At 40.0% G+C, this 26,608-nt stretch overlaps 1 protein-coding gene across 1 annotated transcript in view; it reads right to left on the minus strand.

The window, feature by feature from the left end:
- LOC122803422 overlaps positions 1 to 26,608 on the minus strand; it is a 533,519-nt gene that overhangs the window by 505,445 nt on the left and 1,466 nt on the right. The gene's annotated exons all lie outside the window — the stretch shown is intronic.

Raw genomic sequence — 26,608 nt, forward strand, 5'->3', positions numbered from 1 at the left:
GCTACTGGCATAGGAGTTTTTCTCCCACATTTAGAATTTTAGAATGTAGGCAAAATAAACAGCCTCATGCAGATTTATTACCCTATCACTTCAAAGAGAATGCCACTGGTTCGACCTAACAAGGCTAAGTTGCTCCTTATCAGACAAAGGGTCACATTTGTAGTGGGATCACTAGTCAACAAACTACTCAGTTTGAACACTTTCACCTTCTTTGCTGCAAGAATAACAGGTTATAATGGTTATATCTTTCTAACAACCCCCCAAGCACTCACAACCTTCAAACCCCTTAAAATAATCTATACTTTTGCAGAAAACAGCTTCTCTTTTCTAGCTCCCAAAATATGGGAATGTCTTCCAACATAGATAAAAGGCATCCCAACACACATAAGTACGCACACAATAAAAAGTAAAACGGACCACTCAGTTTGTAACAAATGGAGCTTCCTTCCAGCACATAACTGAAGCCTTGTGGGGGCGACTCTGACAACAGGCTTGATGTGGAATCCATTTCCTGGGGGCGACTCTGACAACAGGCTTGATGTGGAATCCATTTCCACGCACTTTGTGATTGAATTTAACGTTAACGTACAATGCACACATGGGTCTGTCTATAGGTCTTATAGCTGTAAAAGTGAGGGGATGCTCCCTCCCCCTTGCTCTATGGTTCTGGAGCCTACCGTCTGTGCAACTGGATGGGATGCAAAGGGAGTTCTTAAAGAGGAACACCCTTTAAAAAAAAAAAACTTTTTTTTTAAATTAAAATAAAATTAATTTCTCAGCCAGCCGGTTCCAGGGGGGTGCGAGTGCACCCCCCTTGCACCTGCCTGCGGGCACTCTTGAATAGATATAAGGCTTGTAAACATATTGTGAATAGTTTTGGAAATATTGGTGGATGTAGATTTGCAGTGAAAAGTTTTTTCAAATGTGATACCACTGATAAAATCTATGCCCTTAAATGTCCATGTTACATATTTTATATTAGTCAGTCTCAGAGAGCGTTCAAAGTAAGACTTCTTGAGAATATAAGAGATATAGAAAATTTCAAAGAAACGAGCTCTGTGGCAGTTCATTTTCACCAAGCACATCAGGGTTCATCTGTGGGTTTACAAGGCACTATTTTAGAAAAAGTGGATGGTAATAATTGTGAATTTACTAACACTTATTTTAAGGATAAACATTTATATAAAGAAGCCATCTATATTCTTAAATTTGATACTCTTATACCTAAGGGTATGAATTCTAAACTTTATTGGAGAGTTCTCCTTTAATTATGTTTGTGATTTTCTTTAATTGAATTTTTACTGAATAATTGATTGTGCTATTTGTATGGAGTGTTTTTATTTTGGGTGTGTTTTCTCCTTTGAAGGCATTCCAGCCAAGACGTCAGACATTAAAGAGAGTGAATAAAATACTTCTGGATTCTACTGGGTTACTGGTCTTTTGGTTGTTTCTTTATTTTATTTTATTTTGTTTTAGTTGTGTATTATTAACCCATACATTGTCAGGTGGGTTGCAAACTGGCTCACTGATAGAACTCATACAGTTAAAACAGGGACTCCACCTCCTCCAGCAGACCCATAACCAGTGGTGTTCCACAAGGATCGGTTCTGGGATCCCTGATGTTCGGAATCTACTTCTCCGAAGTACAGGCTAAAGCTAAATGGCTGTAGCTGACAAAGTTTGCTGATGACTGCAAACTGGGAGTGATCACTGAAATCCCTAGCAATGTCAACATCCTGAAAGAAGGTCTTACGCAGACTAATGACTGGTGCCAAAGTCATGGTCCTAAACTTAATGCAAAAAAAATGCAAAAAATGTATTATCATCCCCTTTGACAGTGGTAATGTTCCTGTAAACCACCACATCAATAGCAATACCCTAGGTACACAGTCAGTCGTGATCTGGGCACACAGGTTGACAGCAACCTTAACTTCGATCACCATGTTTCCACAGTGGTAAGAAGGGCAGTTTATATTGCTCATCTCATAAGTAAGGGCATTGCCTCCAGAAAAAAAAGAGGTTATAACCCCCTATACTCTTCCCTTATGAGGCCGATAATAGAGTACAACATTCCCTTTGGTATGTTCCTTCTCAAACACCAGCAGCAATTGAAGAGACCACAAAGGTTACTTATAAAGAAAATTCATGGTCTTCAAGATCTGTCGTACGCGGACAGACTGAAATCATTGTCACTTTACTCTGTGTCATGCAGGCTGCTCAGAGGCAACCTGTGCCTTGCATACAGAGCAATCTCTGACCCAGCCTTAATGGAAATGCTTCACATTTGCAAGTAAATTGGCACACAGGTTACTCACCCAAAGGTACTTAACCTGGTATGTGACATCAACAGAACTTGCTGGAGAGACAGATTTGTCTCACAGAGGTTGCCCCACCTTTGGAACAAGCTTCCTATTCATGTTAAACAAAGCCCCTAGTTGGTCCTATTTAAGCATAATTTGGATGACTGGATAAATAACCAGAAATTCAGCTAAAACCAGGACATGGTATATTACCCAGTCACAAATGATCCATTTCACATAAGCACAACACCATTTTATTTAATATTGAAATTTTAACACTTGACACTAAAAAAAAAATGTAAAAAATTTAAATTTCAATAGTAAGCGCTTTCGTCCCTTCTTACAAAATACAAGAAACTTCACCAGACAAATTCCAGCCTCGTTTCATTCATGGTTTTATAAGACAGTAACACATAACTACAGCATTAATGGAAGATCACACTGCCAATGAGAACCAATCAATTCCAGTTCATACATACCAACCCTCCACAGTACTATGACATACTTCATACATATTCATGGGTCTTTGAAGACTCAATAAAACCCAGGATATATCTATTTCATCAAATAAAGTTCTAAACTATTTAAAAACCTTTGCAGCTGTTAGATCCACTTTACAATCACTTCCCCAATGCTTTTAATTTGAGAATGCTCATGACAGGCACATGTTCATCCAAGCCTGGCCAGTACCTTGCATTCAAGTGGATCTGTCAGGCCAGCTCCTGCTTCTCTAATGGCAGGATGGTCTGATTTAACACTGATGGATTAAAAGTAGATGTGGAATATACTTATGCTATATTTGCAAGAACCAATTTGAGGAGTCTTCAGCCTGTAGTAGGGGACAGTATTAACTGATCAAAAGACTTTGCACTGATGAAATCCAGGAATCTTTATCCATATCTGTGGATATTTACCTAATTATGTATCGGTAATTAAGATCTCCCAGACTTACTGTATTAGATTTAATAGTTAAAGACTGTATCTCGGTAATGTGGGCATCATGTGCTATGGAGGTTTTGGAGGAGGAATATGTTAGCAACAATGTAATTAGGTGGATTTGCTTATAGATACCAAGATTTGTAGGAGTTCTAGGTTGGTTGTTATTTTGTTTAGTTATTCATGATGTGATGAGGTTACAAATAAATGAGGATGCCAACAGTGGAAGGTCTGGTGAAATGTTAAACATTAATCCAGGTAGAGAGGGGGTATTGTTATTCAACTGGAGCAGTATTTATGTAACTGTACAAATGTGGATATATTCAAAAGTCTTAAAGGTTCTAGGGCAGGCAGTATTTTTTCAGGCTTCTAGCCTTGAGCAATACAAGAAGAGGCAATCTGGGTAAAGAATGTCTTGGTCAATATGCAGAAGCCCTGAGGGAAGAGGTAGGTTTAGGCCATTCCTAGTGAAAATGTTGGGACTGTTAGCCATCTAACTCTAAGCTGAAACACAATGGAGCCCCACTTAGAATGACATCAGTTATTGAGCCAATTGATGTAGTCAATTATTTTATGTTTATGTTGTGGCATCATTCAAGGTGATGACAGGATACCTCTCAAGACTAGATGCTTTCAGAACTCATAAACATACAAGGAGAGCTTATTTATGTGCCTACTCTCATCATCCAAACTGGAGTATGAAAGGTTCTTCACTTTCACATGTGCAGCAGTCAGGTCATATGCGTATTTGGGGTAAAAGGATTTAAGAGCCTTGTTGACATTGAAACTTCTGTCTCTGCCCATTTCTCAGTCTTTGCTCAGTCTGGTGACTGATGGATCAGTCTGTTTAGCTATAGAGTGAGCTATGACAAGGACACTATCATATGTAGCAAAATTCGCTTGCTGTCTTAGGAACTCCGTCATATTGTTTTGGTGCCCCTTGTTTGTGGTGGAAAGAGTAGTGTATTTGTTGCCTGAGGTGTGAGTTTGCTGCTGAGGTCTGAACACAGTAGTATACTGCTTAGGTGCCTAACAGGCTTTGTGAGGAATTTTCTTAGTAGAACAACATAAGTTGGTTTGGTGTCTGTGGTGCAATGTGGTGGTGGGGATGCATATTGCACAATGGAAACCTGTGTACATGAAAGAAGCGAGGGGATTGACTCCAGTTTAAGTATGTACTTAACACCATTCGGCAATAATAGGGAGTTGTCAGGGAGCACAGGCAATTTCTACCCTGTCTTAAATTGCCTAATGTTAGAAAAAAGAGGAATGGTCGACTGCGGTCCCATGGTGCCAAGTAATCTGATGGGAAATATGCTAGCTAGATATGCTAGCTAAGGTAAAGTAATAGTACCTGAAATACTTAGTTAATAGTGGAAGATATATTTGTGGTAGTTGGGTGTATTACAGGAACATAACACAGGAAATGGAATTTATAGCCAGTGGTGCGACTGACCTAAGTTATAGGCATGGATGCCATAAAGCTATATGGCAGAAATGATTGGAGTTACAGACACAGCAACAAAATGCTAGCAATGCAGCATAACTGAAGTGTCCCTTGGCAGGTACTATGCAGCATAAATTAGCATGGATGCGACATGCAGCAGCTCAGCACAAATAAGCACAGAGCAGTTAAAGTAGTGGAAAAAACAAAGCTGCTAATATGAACTAATAGTGCTTGCAATCAGATTGCAAGTTCTGACTACTGTTTGTTTCTCCTGAATAAGAGTAAAACAGCAATCACACCAAATCAAACACTGAAGGAGCCCAGCTGTGCAGCATGTGTAAGCTCAGCACAAATATGAAACATACCATTTTTAACATTTCTCCATAAGTATTAACTGCAGACGTCAATTATGTATTGACATCTTCCCCTGTACAAATCCCACTTGTTCCTATTAATATTATCATTCCTTGGCACACTGTTCAGTGCCTCACATCCATCACCAGGCCTGCCAGCCACCTTACTAACCTACTCAGACTTTCTCTATTTAGGGCTTGGACCAGTGCTTAAAGGCATCCTGCATGCAGTGGGGGGGGGACTATTTTTTTCTTTATGACCTTCCTATTCTCCACCACCTCCCTTGCGTTCTTTGACTTTGACTGACAGCTCTTCCCATCATTGGTCCACACCTCCCTTCAGGGATTGTCATCATTAAATGTCCTCCCTCCTGGGACTGAACTATCCCTCCCTGCCAGTGTCAAAGTTGCTTAAGACTGTAACTGAACCTGAGCCACCTGGGCCATACCTAGGGCTCTATCCCTCTATGTCATAAAGCTGGCCATCACCTTGTACTTTTTATGAACATCTATAAGCTTCATAATTGATTAACAGGACCTTCTTCTTCAGATGTGTTGTGTACAGTGCCAGCATTTCTTGCCTGCAAAATAGTTTAGTCAATTTTTGAAGCAAATCCATCTAGCCATCCATAACCTCTTTCTCCAATTTTTACACATGGGGTCATGGTGCCACTGCAACACAGATAATCATCTAGAGCCAAGATTTACACCACCATTTGGCTAGCCCTGCCATGGTAGTTCTTCCATACCACACACTCATATATATGGCCAATATACCTACTGCATGTCTTTGGGATGTGGGAGGAAACTGGTGCACCTGAAGAAAACCCGTACAAACATAGGGAAGACATGCAGACTCCACACAGAAGGCACCCTAGCCAAGAGTCAAACCATCTAGCCATTGTGCCACTGTGCCACCTGAAAACAAGCAAAGTATCTTATTTATTGGCTTCTTAATGTCATCTGTCTAATGCAATGCTTTGTCTTGCTTGTTTTTGATGTTTAGATAAAGCATGTGTTCTACTGTAAGTTTTTTACTGTTTGGACCCAGAGTGTAAGGATCCACATTGCTCTTATTCTTAGACTTCCTGCCATAATAATCTCCATAATAACTCAACCCCAGACATGTGCAAATCTCGCCTTTGTCAGGGACTTTTCCAAGGCTAACTTCCTACAGCTAACTGATGATTACATTCTCTCCATCCCAAAAAGAATCTATATGTACAATAGTCACTTATAACACTAAATTCTATGATCACCTAAATTTCTGCATCAAAGAGTGTGTTCTCATCTGCCAAAAATTGAATGTCTATTTTAAAATCAAATCTTTGTGATGGAAACTTAGTATCAGTAATTGCTACAATAAGAGGAAAAAAATTGGGCTCCGAAAGAATAAAAGTAAACCCCCTAGTTCTAAAATGATCACAAAAGGTTAGATAAAGAACTAAGGTAAAGGATAAAAATGGGCAAGATAAAATACAAATTAACATTGTTACATCATCCAATGACAAAAGCAAGGCATTTTATAACTAAGTCAGAACTTTTAGAAACAGTAGTCATCGCTGCAATGAGCTGATATCCAGCAGCACCACACATTCTGACTTTGAGGAAATTGCAAATATACAAGTGGACATATTCAGCTTAAAATCCTCTCCTTCCTCATGTTCAGCCTTATACCGTACAGTTGGCATACCCCCTTAATTACTTCTTAGCAAGTCCTAAAAGCCCTCTCCAAAACCAAGAGCATTGTCTGTAGAGGTCCAGATAACATACTGGTTTGTTTCCTTGTTAGCATGAAACACTGCCTCAGTGACTCAAAAATCTATTCACTCTTTGCTTTCCACTAGCTATGTGCCCAAGGCTTGGAAAACAGCTGTTGTGGCATTGTGGCACCCCTCCAAAAATGTGGCCCTAACAGCTTGGAACTACAGATCAATTAGTCTTACCAGTATAATTTGTAAAATAATGGATTATATAATCATGAAACACATAAACGAGGATATTGGTAGCTTATAGCTTTGAGAGTTTATTGCACTCCTCCAATAACAATGCTTTAAAAGATTACATATCAGAATAAATATTGCTGCATATCATATTTATATATATACTTTAGTCCCAAATTTCTGACACTCGTTACTGCTTAGTAGTTACTACATTTATAACAATAACTTTCTGCTTTAACAATGTAATGTGCACCAATGTCACTTTAGAACTAACAGCACTTTATATCTTTGTATGACACTTTAAATTTGTTTAATACATTTCCATATTTTTGTACCTTTCTTTAGAGCTTGTTTAAACTTTTTTTATATTGCACAGCTACTATTTCTTGGTGCTTTTCTCTCAGGGATTCTGCAGAAAATGGATATTATACCAGTCAGTCTCTCCCTGGTGAACTAAAGCAAATAATCTATAAACCAGTATGGCTTTGTGCAAGGTAGATCCTGCATACTGAGCTGGTGGGTTTCTTTGGGAAGGTCACAGAGGCACTGGATGAAGGTAAGTCTCTGCACATGAACTACCTGGATCTGGCCAAGGTCTTCAATACTTTTCCACGCTCTGGAATTATAGAAAACTGACACAATGTAATATAAACCTCTACATAACTCATTGGAAAACTAGCTGGCCTTCCGAAACAACCCACTCAGTCAGGGGTAGAGCACACTTTCTGCTAAAAAAACTCATCACAAGTGACATCCCCCAGATTTTGATGCTGGGGCAACAGTTCTTCAGTATCTACATTGTGGATCTCAAAGCTGATGTCTAGGGCCACTGGATGACTGAACTTGCTAATTGTTGCAAACATGAAGTTGTCATCAGATCAAATACAGACACATGTATCTACCAAAATGGCCTAACACTCAGAAAGTCAATGAGTCGGGACCACAGAGTAGAGCTAAATGCAAAAACATACAGTTTTTGTACTTTTTGAGAAATGGAACATCACTGCAGCAATATCATTAGAGATCTGGACACATTTATGGAGAAAGAACTCTCATTTGATCACAGTCTATCAACTATTATTAGGAAATCATTTTGCCTAGCCCAACTAATTACTAAATGCACAACCTTCAGGTAGAAAGAAGCCACTGTCTCTTTATATTCTCCCTCATCAGAGCCATCCTGGAGTACAATGCTGCTTTCGGTATTTACCTGTATGGGCATATTACTAACTAGAAAAACTCCAATGTTTCCAGAGTAGAAAACTGGAAGCATCACAATAATCCAATCTACTGATATAAATCATTCAGCTAACTAAACTAGCGTCTCTACTAAACAATTTCCTATCTATGGAATAAGCTTCCTCTCTATATCAAACAAAACAATTCCTTAATTCTCCTTAGAAATAATGCTGGTGAGTTGATGGGTCTCCATAAATTCACCTATGGTCTTTCCCCTATATCCCTTATGGATATGAGATGTGAAGCAAACATCTCGCTTACAAACAAGGTTGTCAAAAAGCACACACAGTGCATCCTTCACACATGGACCTTCTTATGATGAAGTACTTAAAAGAAACTTCTCCAAGCCTCAAAGACCTCCTAAACTGTCAAACTGCAACACCTACCCTCAGCAATAATTAAAGCACACACCAAAAGCAACACCTAACTCCACATATGAGACTACACCCAATGATCCCACAAAAACAAAGCCCATAAGGCAAGCAGACACTTTATCGAGTGCTCTTGTCATAGAGGATTCTATTGTATGACGCACAGATACTTCTCTCACCAAGCTGTACAAGGACAGGATAACAGCTAGGATTCATAATATCACACACACATTCTGAAGACACTCCACCACAGGTACCAATATGATTCTATTACAGTCCATGTGGATGACCTGAGGCATACCTTGCTGGACTATATGAAAAGAGACATTATGGATCTCTCTGAATATGTATCACAGACATGAACATGTCTTGCATTGAGCAGCATTCTACTTTCACCAAAGATGATGTCACAGTATGAACAGAAAAAAGACTGATTTTTTAAATTCGTTTAGTTTTTAGTGTCACTACAGTGGAATCCAATATCTATCAGCATGGAAGGACATGGTTAACAGGCTACTTTGTTTTTCCAAGGAAGCTCTGCATCTGCCCCACCCCCAGGCTTTCGGATATTACCTAACACTTTATCCATACCCTTAAAGACTTTTTTAGGCAATTTCAAAATGACAAAACTACCAACATAGCAAAAAACAAAAAAAAAACAAACAAAGCAACCTTAAGGTGTTACTGCTCACTGCTAGGAGCCTATACAAGAAACTCCACTCCCTACAATCACTCCTCACTCTGAAGAACGTAAACATCTGTGTTGTTACCAAGACTTGGTTAAAAGCTGTGGAAAATACTCCAGCCATGGAAAGCTACAGTTTCTTCCACACATTTAGACCAACAGAAGCAAAGACGGGATAAAAGTGGAGGTATTTTGATCTGCATTGGCAACAAACACAAAACCAGTTTGGGTAAATAGAATGATGCCCTGGAGTTTAGCCACATCCAAGTCTCCACTGACAAGGTTCCCTACCATGTCCTGGCCAGCTACAGGTCACCCTCTATGACTCACAAACCTCACAACTCTTTCCTAGGCCTATTAGAGGCACTCACCATCTAACCAAACACCTTATTCATGGGAGACTTTAACTACCCCTCTATACAGGTAAATATACACTGCCTCTACTGTTAAAGTTAAGAACTATTCTAAAGCAAACTACATCCTATTAAGTGAAAGTTTGTCAAAATTCAGGGCTCCCACAAACCTTGAGAGCACAGCTAAATAGGCAGAATTATTTACAGAAATCATGTATAAACATGTACATGACTGTATTGAGGCTGCTGCACCTACTAACAGTAATCCTAGATCTAACACCAAAAACAAATCACACTGGTGAAATCCATACCTTAACAGGCTAAATAACAAAAGAAAAAAGTCATGGCCAAAATCAGAAAGAGCAACTCTCATGTAGACAACAGCACTCTGATTCAACTGAACAAGAAAGTAAGAGGTCTAATAAAGTCCAACAAGGCCAATTATGAGGTTATGATAACCTCCCAGGGCAAGGACAATCACAAGGCCTCCTTCAGCTATGTCAGGAAGCTTAAAGGTAATATTCAGCAGTGTGCAGAACTGGTGCTAAATGGCACAGCCTTCACTGACCATAGTGATGTAGCAAATCTATTGGCTGATAAATGTCGCTCTATCTTCATCCCCACTGCCCCCCACTACCCTCTGTGAAATCCCTTCTATCATATCTCCCCAACTATCAACAGGAAAAAAGTCCTGGAGGCACTCACTAAGGCCAAAAACACTGCTTCAATGGGCCTTGACAGTATCCCTTGTTGCCTCCTAAATAGCCTAAAACATGGCCTGGCAAGACCACTTGTGACACTATTCCACTACAGTCTCAAAACAGGTTATGTCCCGGTAAATGGAGGGCCACAAAGGCTTCCCTCTTCATAAAGGGTGGGCCATCAACTAATCCTGGTATTTACAGACCCATCAGTCTGACAAATTTAATATTTAAAGCCATGGAACAAATTATTATGGAAATAATCAACAAGGACATTGGCAACCTACAGTCACTAGATCCATCCCAGTTTGGCTTTGTTAAGGGGAGGTCTTGTCTGCTTAACCTGGTAGACTTCTATGAGATGGTCACTATTGCTATGGATGAGGGGAAACCGATACGCACTGTCCACCTTAACATGGCCAATGTGTTCGTTAAAATATCCCACTTAAGTATTCTTGCCAAACACTCAGAACTAGGCATAAATCCCTACATAACTCACTGGATTGCCAGCTGGCTCATAGATAAAATCCAAGAAGTCAGGATTAGAGAGACCACCTCATTCAAGAGACTGGTCAACAGCAGAGTACTGTAGGACTCTGCATTGAGTCTGCTCCTGTTTTGTATCTACTTCTCTAAAGTCAAGGCTAAGGTCAAAGGCCTCTGGCTCACCAGGTATGCAGATGACTGTAAATTCATAGCTATCACATATACCCTCACAACACCAAAATCCTACAAGAGGGTCTAAAACAAACAAATGACTGGTGTGAAAAACACAGATTAAAACTCAATGCAAAGAAATGCATTATAGTACCCTTTGGGAAAGCGTCCACCCAAGCCAATTACTTCATTGAAACACCCCAAAGAGCTGACCTGATAGTTAGAGATATGGGAACATATGTAGACAGTACTCTGGCATTCAACCAACACATCGCTAAGATAGTAAAAAAATCATTCTTGTTGTCCAACTCATAAACAAAGGTATGGTAGTCAATTCCAAGGAAGTAATAGTACCACTATCTCAGCCCATATCAGACCCATCATTGCATACAAAGCACCCTTTGTCATATACCTAACCAGGCACTTGCAACAGTTTTAATGCTCTCAAAGGTTCCTCACAAGAGAATCCGGGGTATGAATACCTTGCCCTCACAGATCAGCTTAATGTCCTATCTCTATATTCAGTCTCCTACAGGTTGCTGACAGCCAGTCTATGCCCAGCCTATCAGGCATCCTCAGATCCAACTCTGTTGGATCTCTTGCATATCTGCAAGATAATCAGCTCCAGAAACACAAGCCACAAGGGCCTGAACTTTGTCTGTGATATAGGTAAAACCTGCTGGATGGACTGATATGTGTTTCAAAGGATCCACACACTATGGAATAAGTTCCCCATCCATGTGAAGCAGAGTTCCTCCCTGACTCAATTCAAAAGAAACAGCAATCACTGGATGGGACATTGTAAATTCATGCCCAGTCTGGCCCCCATGTCTCTGATGGATACTTCCCAACAGTAAGTAAACTAATCCCCAACTAACATACCCCACCACATACCACTTAGCTAACATACCCCACCATATAGGCATCCAAGGTACTCTGGGACTAAACTGGGTTGGATTGCACAGCTAGGCTTGTAAAGGTCCTGATGGTCATTAGCCTAGTGTAAACCTATGAATCTATGAGTAGGGAAAACTGCATTGGCTAGGTTGCAAATGGTTTACTGAACGTATTACCTGCTATTTGCCTAAAAGCCTATAAATCTAAAAGAGGCAGGAGTATTGTTATATGACATTTGACCTAGTACAATGGAAATGCCAGTGGGAAACACAAAAGTGAGTAGGAGCAGGAAACAACTTTGTGGGATGGCCTGGGCAAAGGCAATTCACAAAGACCTAGCAGCATGACAGCTGGACAAGGTGTCCACTATCTCCAATCTTATTTCTATTGGTGATGGAGATGCTGGTGAGGACTGTCACAGAAGAACCAAAAGACATGGAGAAAGAGAGAATCTCTTACTTTTGCCTATTTATGGATGGCTGCATACTGATGCCAGAAAATATAGCAACAGCCGGAACAGTTGGAAAGTTTCAGAAGAGCAGCAAGTGTAGAATGTAACCTAAAAATAGTTATGGTAAGAAATATGCATAAAGTGATGAAGAATCTAAAAAAGAGTTGAGATACAAGGAGATGATATCCCCAGGACTGGATGTATTAAAGACACTGGGCAAAACAAGAAGAGAAAAGATATCAGGATACAGCATGATATGGATATAAGAGAGTTAGGAAATCAGAAGGACAAAGTGAACAAAAATAGGCTGGATTATGTACTAAGGAATATAATAATAAATAGTGAAAAAATATGTAAATTGATCCAGAAAATGTGACAAACTCATACAGAAAAGAAGACCCACCAGAGCAATAGTGAAACAGATGGAGGGGACAGGTTCATAACCCAAAGACTGCCCATGCTCTGGAATAGACTTCCCATACATGTCAAGTAGAGCACCTCACTGGCCCTCTTCAAGAGAAATCTTGAGTGGATGGGAAATAGAAAGTTCATCCCAGGGATCACTGCAGTGGCTCTACTTGATAGAGGCACTGGGATCTAACGTTGGGCGGCACAATGCCAGGGCACTTCTATGGGCTAGGCTTGTTAAGGCTCCAGGCCCATTAGCCTAGTATACACCTATGAAGCTATAAAGATATAGATAGGGAGGAGGAGAGGAGGATTTTAAGAGATATGCTACAGCTTATAACACTGACCAGTGGTCAAGCAGAAAAGAACACATGAACATGGACTGGATCAGAGTGCAAAATGAGGTAGGACAAAGACAGAAAGGAGCCAGGAAAAGAGACATTGTATGGCTAGTGAAAACAACTTAGAATAGACAAGACTGAATGCATTAAATGGGAGACAGAGCTACAGAGAAAACTATGGGAGTCAGGCAGGAATGAAAAGAAGGATGGAAGGTAGAAAAGAGGGTTCTAGAATGATGAGGAAAAACCCTATCATCCAGTTAGTCAATTGAAGTTGATTAGTGTCAGGGTGTATCAAACACCCCATCCCCTATTCTTGTGTGAATAGATCCAGTCTGTGTGGAAGCTTGTGGTAATTGCCCCTGTCCATTTCCAAAAGAAGGAAGACCCATGGATGCCTAAGCTAGAATGGAGTTACCACAATGATCTCGAAGGATTCCTTCTGAATCTTCAGAAGTACCCTGGATATTAGTGGAAAGGGTGGAAAAGCATATATGAACATATCTGTCAAAGGAAAAGAAAAGGCATATGTCTTCCAGGCCTTCTTGCATGGAGTCCTGGAGCAAAATCTTGCCAACTAATTGTTCATAGAGAATGCAAAGGTCTGCTTCAGATGCACAGATGGATCAAATCTTGGAAGACCCCAGATCTAGTTTCTATTCATGAGGATCTGCCCTTGTCCTGCTCAGCTTGCCTGCCACACATGTTTGTTCTGATGGAATATAGGATGCCTGTAGAGTGAGACTGTGCTGTGAAGCTATTTCCCAAGATTACATGGCCAGCCTAGAAAGGTGTGCAACCTGGTTCCTTCCTGCTTATTGATGCACCACATAACTGTGATATAATATGAAGAGGGCCTAGGGACCAAAGATGATTCAGAGATTTGACTGCCTTGATAAGTGCAAGCCTCTCTTTTATATTTACGCATTTGAATGTGTCCTTGATGTTCCATGCACTTTGCACTTCTGTCCCTGCTGAAATTACTTCCCAAGCAAAGTCTGAGGTGTCTGTGGTGTTGGACTGCTTTGGAACAGGGAGGGAGGGAGAAAAACAGACTTGGATTTAGGGATATCTGTTGTTTCCGCCAAGTGATTTTCCTTCTGACAAACCCTGGCACTGGGATTTGAAAAGACAAAGGGAGTTGGTGCTGGGACCAAAGAGACTTCAGATACCACCATATCTTTCTCATGTGGAGTCTTACAATGGATATCAGAATCAAAGAAGCCATAAAACCCAAAATCCTGAGGTATTCCCTCGCAGTGACCAAAGTTTGAGTGGAAAACCCTAAAATCCAATCTAGATATACAGTGGATATAAAAAGTGTACACACCCCTGTATAAATGCCAGTTTTTGTTATATAAAAAAATGAGACCACAATAAATCATTTCAAAACTTTTTCCACCTTTAATGTGACCTATAACCTGTACAATTCAACTGAAAAACAAACAAATCTGTTAGGAGAATAAATATATAAAAATAAAAAGTGTACAATAAGCTGGTTGCATAAATGTGCATACCCTTAACTCACTAATACTTTGTTGAAGCACATTTTGATTTAATTACAACATTCAGTCTTCTTGGGTAGGAGTTTATCAGCATCTCACATCTTGACTTGGCAATATTTGCCCACTCTTCCTCGCAAAAGTGCTCCAAATCTATCAGATTGTGAGGAAAACTCTTGTGCACAGCCCTCTTCAGGCCACCCCACAGATTTTCTATTGGATTTAGGTCTGGGATCTGGCTGGGCCATTCCAAAACTTTAATTTTCTTCTGGTGAAGCCATTGTTTTGTTGATTTGGATGTATGCTTGGGGTCACTGTAGTGTTGAAAGGTGAAATTCCTCTTCATCTTCAGCTTTCTAGCAGATGCCTGAAGGTTTGGGGCCAAAAGTGACTATTATTTGGAACTGTTCATAATTCCCTCCACCTTGACTAAAGCCCCAGTTCCAGCTAAAGAAAAGCAACCCCAAAGTATGATACTGCCACCACCTTGCTTCACAGTGGGGATGGTGTTCTTTTGGTGATGCGAAGTGTTGTTTTTGCGCCAAATGTACCTTTTGGAATTACAGCCAGAAAGTTCAACATTGGTCTCATCAGACCATAATACATTTTCCCACATGGCTTTGGGAGACTTGATGTACTGTTTTGCAAATTTTAGCCGGCCCTGGGTGTTTTTCTGTGAAAGAAAAGGCTTCCATCTTGCAACCCTACCCCATATTCCAGACATATGGAGAATGCGAGAGATTGTTGTCACATGTAGTACACAACCAGTACTTGCCCCAAATTCCTGCAGCTCCTTCAGTGTTGCTGTAGGTCTCTTGGCAGGCACCCTGAACAGTTTTCATCTTGTCTTTTCATCAATTTTGGAGGGATCTCCAGTTCTTTGCAATATCACTGTTGTCCCACATTTTCTCCACTTTTTGATGACTGTCTTCACTATGTTCCATGGCATATCCAATGCTGTGGAAATTTTTTGTACCATTCTCCTGACTGATACCTTTCAACAATAAGATCCCTTTGATGTTTTGTAAGCTCTCTGCAAACCATGGCCTTTGCTGTAGCAGACAACTGAGTAAATGTCAGGAAAATCCTACTAGGACAACTGAACTTTATTTGGGGTTAATCAGAGTTTATTTAATTGATGGCAGGTGTGTACCCAAGAAGACTAAATGCTGTAATTAAATCAAAATATTAGTTTAAGGGTGTGCACACTAATGCAACCAGCTTATTGTATGTTTTTTTTTTATTTTTTATATTTATTCCCCTAACAGATTTGTTTTTCAATTGAATTGTATGTGTTCTAGGTCACATTAAAGGTGGGAAAAATTTTGAAATGATTTATTGTGGTCTCATTTTTTATATTACAAAAACCTGGCATTTTAACAGGGGTGTGTACACTTTTTATATCCACTGTATATCCATATTTTCCAGTGGAAGAAAAGCTCTTTGAACTGTGATGTCTAGCTGACAGCCCAGAAACACAATTCTGTGAGAAGGAGTCAAGAAAGACTTTGAAATGTTCTCTTGGAATCCCAACTTGTGAAACAGATCTTTCATCCAAGACAGAGATTCCTACAACTTTGAGAATGACTCTGCAAAGATAAGCAAGTCATCTAAATATGGAAAAATGTGGATACCTTGCAGCCTGCAATGAGCTATAACTGGAGCCAAACACTTTGTAAACACTCTTGGTGCAGTGGATAGTCCAAAGGGTAAGGCAAAGAACAGATCATGTGATCTAGACACACAAAACCTCAAGAAATACCTGAAATCTGGATGAATAGGGATATAATGATAATCATATTTTAAATCTAATGTTACAGAATGAAGAAGATGAGGTAACTGGATGTGAAGTGACATCATTTTGAATTTGGGCACTATCACAAACAGGTTTAGGAAAGAAAGATCCAGAACTGGTCTCCAAGCATTTTCTTTCTTTGGCACTAAAACCATCCTTGAATAAAACCCCTTTCCTGCTTGGAAAATGGGAACTGGTTGTATCAAGGACACATGAAAATTTAGAGTATTGTCTGGAGTATGATGAGACTTTTTGGAAGACAAAAGGGGGCGCCAGTGTTGGATGAGGGAACACAGTCTCTTAAATGGTCATTTTGACTTATTTGACTGTCCTTGGTATTAGGAGTTTATAGAATTCTTCTTGGAACCCCTTCCCATTTCTTCTTAAATGTCTGTTTACCTGCATTTTGTTGAGTCTGTTTATTTTATTTCTTACCAAAACTGCATAAGCAGCTAGAGAATTCCTTGGAAAATTTGGAAAAGGAGGGCTGAATAATCCTAGAGGTTTCCCATATCAGCTTACCCCTTTCATTACACTTTTTGATCACCTCTGCAGCATAGTGGCCAAAAGCTAAATCTCCTTTCAAAGAAGAATGTAAAATCTCATTTTGACATCATCTGAGAGGTTCTGAGAATGCAGGAATGCAAACCTCAGCAAAACATTAAAAGCAGCCATCATCCTTGAAGAAGTATCAACAGAAACATACACGCTCTGCATACGATAAGTAGTGATTTGAACAATGGATAAAACTAAATTATTTAAAGCAGATTTTTCTTCACAAGAAGAAAAACTGCAGACAAAACAGTCCATACTTTCACAATTAAGACAAACGTTAACATATGAGCCTAACAATTCAAAATTCTGAAAATCAAACTTTCTCAAGCATCCACTTTTTCCCATACTTATCAATAATGTTTCCAGCCTTTTAATAAATAGTAGGATTGGAATTAAGTATTTAGCAGCAGAAGGATTCATTAAAACTATAGCTGCTGGATTGGGTTTGGGAACAATGTGTAAAAATTAAAAGACTGAAGAACCTTATTCATCCTATTTGCCTTTTTAGGAGCAGCTGTCCGTCTATTTGGAAAATTGCAGATGGCAACACACACACACACACACACACACACACACACACACACACACACACACACACACATCCTCCAAGGCAGAAAACAAATGGGGGAATGGGTGCAGGTTCTGGAAATTCCTTTTGTAACAGCTTATAGTTTTTTTTCCGAGGGACTGAGAACACTGAGACATTCTAGAAACAGTTTCAGAGAACGAGAACCCCCCACACACACACACACATGAAGAATCAGAAACTGAGCTCTCCTCTAAGTCTGAATCAGAAATCTGAGGAGAAAACTCATATCTGTCACTTCATCCTCCTGTTCAGATTCAGAATTTGAATCTCTTCAGGAAAGGAAGTATTCCTATTTCTGTTACCAGAAACTACCTTAGAAGAAGAATCAATAGCCTGAATTAAACCCTGAGCCAGACCCAGTAAACTACTATTGTGTAAGCAAACTTGATGAGGAGTAAATACATGTTTAATTTTCTGCTTCTTTTTGACAGGAAAAAATGGGGCCAACAGTGTTATTAGTAGCAGCAGCAGCTTCTCTACTGATGGGCACAATATTCTGACAAAACAAGGAAGCTTCCTCATTCCCTCTCTCAGGATCAAGAGTGTCCCTCCCTTCCCCAGTGAGGGGATCCAAACAGTTGTGGAGGATGTGGATAACCCCTGGTCCGTAGTGGCTCTAGATGCTACACCAGAAGGATTTGGGGAAAAAGATGAGTGGTCTGAGGTATAACAAATGGTCTCAGCAGAGTCACCCACCTGTAGCTGAAGCAAATTGCTAGCCTGTACAGTTGCAAAGGCTGTTTGCTTAACTTTTTCTTTTTGTTATGAAAGCAGTTGCCCATCAGCTTTGTTTAGCTGCATGCCAGTTGGTAAATTATAACCTGAATAGGCATACTGGATCTCGTAGCAGATACTACAAATATCAAATTATATTAAAAAATAAAAAAAGTAGATACTACAAATGGGATAGGTTATTTTGAGCACAAAAAGGGAAATTGTCTAGGCTTAAAATGGGCTACAAGGGCAGACAGACTAGTACTTAACTATGAACCTATGAACCAAAGGATAATTCTTCCATGGGAGAATTGGGAGAAATTAATCCTCTTCCTTGGACCCCAGGACAAAAGGGGAATTCATTTGATAAGAGTAAGCCAGTTACTCCTTTCCAGAGTCCAAATCCAACTCTTCCTCAGAAGAATCAGGCTCCCTATCATGTTCTGAAGGAGCACAAGACCAGGGAACAGAAGCAGGAGCAGAAAATCCTTGAGGAGACTTTAAAGCCATAATGGCATTGAAGAGACCCTGAATAGAATCCTGCCATTTTTTTATTTGAATCCTTAGCCACAGGAGCCAAATGTCTTGTCTTCTACTTATTTTTAAGGGAATATCAGCCCTAACAAACCTGGGAGATTCATACCCCTGCCACAATTTAATGACAGTACAAGGAACCTACTATCTACAAAGAATTTGGGGAATCCCCCTAGGCATCTCTGACATGATCAACCTGGGTTCCCCCCCTCCTCATCTGCAGCAGATGTAGGCACAGCCTTAGCAGACACATGGGTAGGTAACTCTTTGTTGGCCTCCAACTGGATCATGATAGAGGGAGGTGATGCCAACACTGAACAGCAACAGAGTCAACACAAGCCTTTTTATCTATTTTTCTTTTAAATGGTAGCTGAATGTCAGGGTGGGTGGATTCAGTGGCCATGGTACCTAAGCCAAAAGTTTTAAGTGCTGGTTTTCTAAGTAAACAGAAAGGGACATTTGGCTATATTATTTTGTACAGACATATGACAAATCTCACACTGGGTATGGTCATGGGTAGCACCCAAACAAAAATAGGCATCTATCCTTATGGGGAAATGGCCTCCCACACTCACATTTTCCCTTCCAGGATGACATCAAACTAAAACAATGAGTGAGAAGGTCACTGAAAAACCAATCATTAAAAGCAAAATGAAAACTCTAGCAAAGCCAGAACTTTCACTGAGTGACCTCCCAAACCTCTTGTATCAGAGGCACATGGGATATATGCAAATGATTCTTATGAACATCAGGTGTTTCAGCTCATTGGCGATTCTGAATGCCCATGACTTGTTACATCGTTTTACTCAACAATTTCAGGCCAATAAAGCCAAAACCCACTAGCTGTGGATATGCATATTTTGGCCTTCTTATGACCTCGTCAGCACAGCACAAGCAGAGTGCTTAACTAAGCATTAGAAACACAAGGCTGCTCTACCCAGCTGATGTCCATTATCATTAGGGTCACTGCAAAAATATCCCAAACTACAACCTAAAACAATGAGTGAGAAGGTCACTGAAAAACCAATCAGTAAAAACACAATGAAAACTCTAGCAAAGCCAGAACTTCCACTGAGTGACCTTGTATCAGAGGCACATGGGATATATGCAAATTATCCTTATGAACATCAGGTGTTTCAGCTCATTGGAAATTCTGAATGCCCCTGACATGTTTTGTTGTTTTACTGGGAAATTTCAGGCTAATAAAGCCAAACCCCACTAGCTGTGGATATGCATATTTCGGCCTTGTTATGACCTCATCAGCACAGCACAAGCAGAGTGTTTAACTAAGCATTAAAAACACAGGGTTGTTATACCCAGCTGATAGCCAATGAGCTGAAACATCTGATGTTCATAAGGGTCATTTGAATATATCCCATGTGCCTCTGATACAAGAAGTCTGGGAGGTCACTCAGTGGAAGCTCTGGCTTTGCTAGAGTTTTCATTTTGTTTTTACTTCCAGGATGACATGTAAAAATGTAAGAAAAAGAAGAATTAGGAAGGAAGAGACCCCAAAGGAGTACTTATCTGCAAAAGGTCTGTAGATGAACCAATGCAGTAAACATCTTGTAGGCCAGATTCAAAGGTAGCATTCAGACTTGTGGCAAAGAAGTTCTGAGGATTAGGCACTCATACGTCACTTACATACCTTACACCTTGGGCAGTGGGCATACATCTGACGTACATCATCTGGAAGGACTAAATGGCTTTAGAATGCTGGCCAGGCATTCAGCTATCCACAGCAACAGTGATAAGGAAGGACATCCATGCTTATTTTTATGTAAACAGTAACCAAGGACAAACTGACAAAGAAATAAATAAATAAATGTTATGTCTGCCAGAAGGAATAAAACAAAATATAACAGCAAACCATATTGAAGAGAGGAACAAAAAGATGATTAAGGTGAAAGACAGCAATACGGCTGCATGAAGGAAGGTGATCTGTGAGTCAGAAGTGACTGGAGGGAGAAGGAAAAGGTTGTTATTAGAAAAGTAGAGTAAAATAGGGGAACTATATGGTCTGAACTTTAAAAGATGGGGTAAGGAAAGAGAAGAGTGGAGACAAAAAAAGAAAAGGGAGAAGAGAAGAGAAAAGAGAAGAGAAGAGAATAGAAGAGAAGAGAAGAGAAGAGAAGAGAAGAGAAGAGAAGAGAAGAGAAGAGAAGAGAAGAGAAGAGAAGGATGAGGAAACATGGAGTAAAAGTACAACTGGATAGCACATTATATGAAATAACACACACTAAGTAAATGATGAAAAGATAGACTGTACTTGACAGCCAACTTGGATCATAGGTCATAGGAGGTTACTAGGCTACTGGCCCTGAGGTCCTTATAAGCCTAGCCAAGAGTTTATCCCATGTTCAGGCAAGTCAGCACCCAATGCCCCTGTCCAGCAGGGACATGGATGGAATCCCAGGGGTGCATTTTCTGATTCCCATATAGTTATCCAGGTTGTAATTAAAAAGAGGTAAAGAGGTACTCTGCTTGACGTGGAAAGGGAGTCTATTCCACAGATGGGGGAGTCTCTGAGACAGAAATCTGTCCTGCCAACAAGTCCTGTTTATGTCACAGACTAGGTTGAGGCCACACATATAGGTTACTTGAGTGGAGCTTGACTTGCTGATATGCAGCAGTCCCATCAAGGTGGGGTCCGTGATCACCTTGTATGCCAGACAGAGGTCACCTCTGAGGATTCTTAATGAAACTGAGTAGAGGGATAGGGCTTTTAGCCTATCTGTGTATGGCAGATGTTTGAGGCCCTGGATTCTCCTGGTGAGGAACCTCTGTGGTCTCTCCAGCTGCTGCATGTGCTTTGCGAGGTACATGCTGAAAGGGGAATTATAGTCAATAATGGGCCTTATAAGGGAACAATACAATGATGTTATGACCTCCTTGTCCCTGGATGAGATACCCTTACTTATGAGGTGGGCCATGTAGAAGGCTTTCCGTACAATGGCAGCAACATGGTGGTCAAAAGTCAGGTTGCTATCAACCTGGGTGCCCAAATCCCTCACAACTGATTGCATGCTTAGGATGTTGTTATTTATGTGATAATTTGTGGGGATGTCACTCTCCCCAAAGGGAATGACGATGCATTTTTTGGCATTCAGTTTGAGGCCATGTTTCTGGCACCAGTCATTTGTCTGAGCAAGACCCTCTTAGAAGACATCCACATCACTAGGGGAATTGATGACAGCACCCAGCTTGCAGTCATCTGCAAACTTCGCCAGCCATAGCCTACTGGTTTTGGCCTGCACCTCAGAAAAGTATATTCCAAACAACAGAGGGCCCAAGACTGAACACTGGGGTACACTGCTTGTTACGGGTCTACTGCTTGAGGTGGCTTACCCTATTTTGACTAGGTGGGTTCTTATCAGTGAGCCAGTTTGCTACCCATCTGGTAACATACGGATTGATGCCTAGCTGAGAGAGTTTATCTATTATGCCCAAGTGGGGAATAGTGTCAAAGGCTTTGGCCAGGTCAAGGTAGGAGGTGTGCACCGTATTCCCCTCGTCCATGGCTTTGGTGACTGTGTCAAAAATGTCAACCAGATTTAACAGACATGACCACCTCTTGATGAAGCCAAACTGTGTGGGATCGAGTGTTTGGAGGTGGCCAATGTCCTAGTTAATGAGGTCCATGATAATCCATTCCATGGCCTTGTAGATCAGCTAGTTAGGCTGATGGGTCTATAATTTCCCAGATCGGTGGATGCTCCACCTTTGTGCAAAGGGATGACAGTGGCTGTCCTCCACTCAGCTGGGGTGAAGGCAGTACTCAGGCTTTGATTGAATAGGGCACCTAATGGTGCTGCAAGTTCCTGCTTGAGTTCACGTAGGCGGCAGCGTGGGATGTTATCGGGTCCCATGGAGACTGTATTTTTTGCCTTTGAGAGAGCAGTGATGACTTGTTCCCTAGATATAAGAGGAAGGAGGAGGTACTGGAGATGTCCTGATTTACTGATGGGGGGGACAGAGGCGTCATCTTTTGGAGTGCATGTGGATGTGTTTCTTTATTACCCTAATGGAAAATTCAATAAAAATAATTAAAAATTAAAACATGAGCTGGATATATTTAAAACGTATCTGAAAGAAATATGCTTGGATTTAATTAGCATAAACAGAAAGTTTACTATCTCCAAGAAGACTTTCAAGGCTTCTTTCATCATTGATAGGGGAAATAAATGTAAGGCCAAAACCTGAGGACACACCTATATACATATAATCCTTTAGACTCTTTAATTAAAGTGGCACATAGCAGACTCTATAGCAAATAGATGGCTTCGTTATATTATTGTGCATATGTACCTTTGCATATATCAACAGCTTTTGCCTTACTAGTCAAGAGTTAAAATTCTGTGTTCAATGCTCAGTGTGAAATATTGTCATTTACTGTCACATATGTTGTATTTGTCACGTGGCCCAGATCATGGCTGAAAATAGTCCTTGGACCAGTCCTCCAACCCAATTAACAAATGCAAAATAAATATATACTTAAAATAAGCATTATTCAACATATTTAACAATAATTGTGACACTGTTAAAAGCAAGAGCTGATGTTCCATGTATGACATCAAGATATCCATGAGAATGAACATAAACACAGAGAGTTAAGATGGCCTGACAAAGGTAAAATAACCATGTATCTGGCAGGTGGGGCTCAGTAAGAAAATAACATTAATTGCTATACAGATACTAATGAAGCATCCAAAAGCCAACTTCAAAAGGGGGACTCAAAGACAAGGAAACACATAAGGAAGACACCTGGAAGCCTGTCATCTAAAGTAATTTTACAATAGTATTACAGAATACATCAATGTAGTACCTAGGGCTCACAAACATGTGAGGTGATGTTGCTAGAAAGCTGAAGACATATAAGATAGACAGGCCACACAGTAGTGTCATTTAGTTTTAGGAAAGGTAGCATTTTATATAATGCAAGCATTATAGGGGTCTCCATATTTAAATAATATAATATTGCTCAAGATTATTCCCAAGCAACAAACAAGGAGGCATACCATAAAGACATTTGGATAAAAAGATAAATAATGCATTGTTATAAATAAAGGACACATGAGTGTATGAAATGGGAAGTTCTTCGAACTTAAATTCAAATAATTTAAAAAAAAACATGGGTACAAGACTAAAAGAGAAAGAGGGAAGACAATGCATGATAAAAACAGACTTTGTTACAATGGAATTAACTTACTTTCAATGTCATAAATTAAATGCTGGTGAAAATGGCGAAGAGATGTGGTAAACAGTGAAAGCAGGGGCATGCAAGATATACACCATATAGGCCATGGTGTACATATTATTTTATGAGGGAACAATATTATGATCTACTCAAAGCCAAGTTATCACTCTGCATAAATGAAACAAGTAGGATACAACTGAGCCCCAAAGAAAGTAAATGTGTCTACAATGATATATGTCTGTTATATTACCAGGTGTCCAATTGATTATCTATGAGATGATATTTTTACAAGGTGTGAAATTAAATGTCTATAATATGACAGTCTATTTATTGCACTTTTAGTTACATATGTAGGATAAATGCAGTAAAACAAAGGTCAGTTATTTACAGCCTGGTATACAGATTGATTGATTGGCATTTGTTTACTGAGAAAGTTCAACTGGCCAAGTGTGCCCATTTTCAGCACTGGCCCAGGGAGAAAAGCTCCAAATACATACAGTATTCTCAGCTAGAGTGTCTTCTGTGTGGAGGCATACATGAATGGGGCGTGCCTTCGTTGAAGGTAGTGCATCAGGACCAGTAACCCGGTACGTAAAAATCCACTACCAATCATTAGTGGACCGGAGTTCCGCTGTGGCGACCCCTAACCGGGAAAAGCCGAAAGACACAAACAAATAGATTCAAACGGGCTCAAGTTAAATACTAAACAGATTCATACAGACACAAAGAAAGTCTTAACAGTTTAACAGTATTACAACATGTATACAGACGCAGACTTAATACATTGTATTGAAATTCACTCTGGTTTTATATAAATTGCAAGAGCTGGTTGTTTGACTATACATGATATAGTGGGGTAAGACTTTATCTGTAAAAAGGATAAAGAAGTATTTGAGCAGGGAAATTAAATTTCACAGGTGTAGAAGGTGTGCATGAACAGAGAGCTGAGTAGTAAGTAGCACAGGAGGGAAAGATGATAGGTGAAGAACGAGTGCACAAGCAGGGATTTGAGTAGTAGAGCAAGGAGAGAAAGATGATGACAAAGATAACAGGAAGATTAGATGCACAGGAGATGTAAGAGGGAAGGTGAGTGAGAAGAGGTTAGGATGAGAAGCATATACATATGGGGAAATGGCAGCATTTATTTAGTAGGGAGCGTGTAAAAAGTTCTATATTAAGGAGTAGGGGAGGGCAGATAAAAGCCTGCATGCAGAATGCAGAATATCAGCCTGGGTTACAGCATGATCAGATCCATGATTTATGCATTTCTGGCCACACCCCTGAGTGAAAAGGTCAATCAGACACCCAGGGGATAGAATCTTTTCATCTGATATTCCCTACATAATGGTTTTGTGCTCTGACAGTTGTGTATCATCATGTCAATTCATGTTGATATAAAATACTTTAATTTCAGGAACTAAGCAAACTTCAAAACAGGACTGTGTGTTTAGCTTCTTTCTCTCCCATAAAATTATCCACATTCAGCCCTTGTTTTCCTTATGGTTAGCATATCTGTGTTATCCCTAATGCTTATCCCAAAGGTTCATCTTCACACAATACTCATTTTTATCAGGTCATATAGTATTGGTTCACTTAAACATGAAAAATAATGGCTATTGCTATCTTACTTACCAGAAATATTGCAGTGCTCTTTGCAGGGAGACACAGTCACAAAATGGCTGCATTTTTTATAAATACTTTGCATCTACATATGACGGACAGTGACGATGCTCACATCTCATTGCATTGAAGAAACCATGGGTCACCCTGTTTACAGCCTTTACTGGACTAAGCCAAATGTTAATCAGTTTATTTTCTCCAACCCTGAGGAAAACATCTTCATGGCATTCAGTTCCCCTACAGTGGATTTCCAGGATTCCAAATTAAAGTCAAAACCTACGATCCTGGCTCACTCTATAACAATTATACTGCTCCCCAGTGAGTAAACTTCTCATTACCATGTTTTGTATCACACACTGACAGTAGGAGACTAAGAATCTATGCAGTCTGCCCAGGTTTTGCAGGTAGCCCAGGACAATTATCCTTCCCTGTTTCTCTTCTCAAGCCAAGTATCCTAACCTTTTATTTAATACTTCAACTGTCTCAGCCTCTGCAACCCATTTGGATAAATCATTTTACATATTTACTACCCTGTCAGTGAAGAAATTATTCTGAATGTCCAGGCTGAACTGAGCAATTTTTTTCCCCTCCTCTTATGCTTCAATTTTTCTGGTCATCCCAGTGACTTTGTCCACTACCAGCTCAACTCAATCCTCCTTCCTTCCCTGGACTACTCTGAGCTACCTGGGGCTGGCTAACTGACATGTCCTTTCCAATCCATTCTGTCCCTCTTACCAAATTTAATCCCACCATGCTCCTGTGTTAATAAAATGTGTCATATCATGCACTCTCTCTCTTCTACTTAAAACAGATAAAGATCCCCTAAGTATATCTTCATAAGCATTCTTTTTGTCCCCTCACAATCCTAGCTGCCTTTCTTTTTATCTTATGTAGCAATGTAATTGTCTTCCTTCTAAAAAGTTTCCAGAATTGTACTAATGTACTGTAGCACTGCAACATGTTAAGTGCTTATTTTGGCTAGAGGTCAAAGTTTCTTTTACTAGTTTTACTCTTTTCACT

Source organism: Protopterus annectens, chromosome 5.part1 (genome assembly GCF_019279795.1).
Source record: "Protopterus annectens isolate FY-2018-M chromosome 5.part1, PAN1.0, whole genome shotgun sequence".
Taxonomy (NCBI): Eukaryota; Metazoa; Chordata; order Ceratodontiformes; family Protopteridae; genus Protopterus; species Protopterus annectens.